The sequence below is a fragment of the Excalfactoria chinensis genome, chromosome 2, assembly GCF_039878825.1.
Source record: "Excalfactoria chinensis isolate bCotChi1 chromosome 2, bCotChi1.hap2, whole genome shotgun sequence".
Taxonomy (NCBI): Eukaryota; Metazoa; Chordata; class Aves; order Galliformes; family Phasianidae; genus Excalfactoria; species Excalfactoria chinensis.
The window spans coordinates 12,454,018-12,455,108 of NC_092826.1; positions in this window are offsets into that span (position 1 = coordinate 12,454,018).

A 1,091-nucleotide genomic window follows, 5' to 3' on the forward strand; every position below is an offset into this window, starting at 1 on the left:
GTTCCATATCGGACAGCCATTCAGTTTGTTTACTCCATCAGAAGTTCCATGCTTGTATAATTAATGACAGGCATTAGAAGACAACTCCCAGGAAAGAACCAAAGAGTCTGTTACATAACTAATCATCTCACCATCACTGTATCAGAGTTGTTTTACCCTACTCTTGTGTAAGCACATATAGCATGGCTGTGGATAGACCCTACTTTATGTCGATGACCTACATTCTGGTGTGAAGAAACACGACAGCAAACACCCAAAGCTTATACAGCAAAGTGCACATAAGGCAGACTGGATTCTGGGTTCCTCTTCCATAAACAAAAACTTTGAAGTTCAGAGGCATGGTGACATTACATTCCATATCACAACAGTTACTGCATAACAGCTGAGCCACAGCAACTCTTTAAATGTGGAGATCAGAAAGTATAATACAAGCAAAATTGTTTTAGTGCTGTTATTGTAGGCCAGGACAAATGAGTTTGTGTACTTTTTGTAGGCTAAAAGCATGCACGAGGGCAGTTATCACAGCTCAAATGGGGCACAGTGAGTTATTAAGCCATCATTATGAACTAGCTATAAACAAAACAAACCAACAACATAATAATGAAGTGAAAATGAGACATGGGCAGCACTGTATTAGTTTAGTATTGGAATCATGCAAACAAATGATCCATCAAACTGCTCATAGTTCCCCTAACTGCCTTCCTGTTGATTGTTTCAGGCCGGCCTTGAGTCTACAGAATTAATTTAAACAATTAACTGCTGAGTTCTACTTGCTCACAAAGTGAGGTAGCACGTAAAGCCAGGGCTCACTGTGTACACTACAGAGAGCTAAGGGAGGAATGAGGGGAACAAAAATCTGTTCTGAACTGTTCCTAAGAACTGTTAGCAAAACTACACATGACATTTTACCAGAAATTCAGGCTGTACTCCTTCTCTTAATGCGCCTTTTGTGGGACCTTTCATCAGATTCCAAAATAGCTGCTTTTTTGTTTTTTCCTTATATAACAAATTTGAGAAATAATTGTGATTCAAATTCTAATTGTTTTCAGTTGCAGAATAGGAACTGTTGTCAGCTACGATATCAAGTGTCA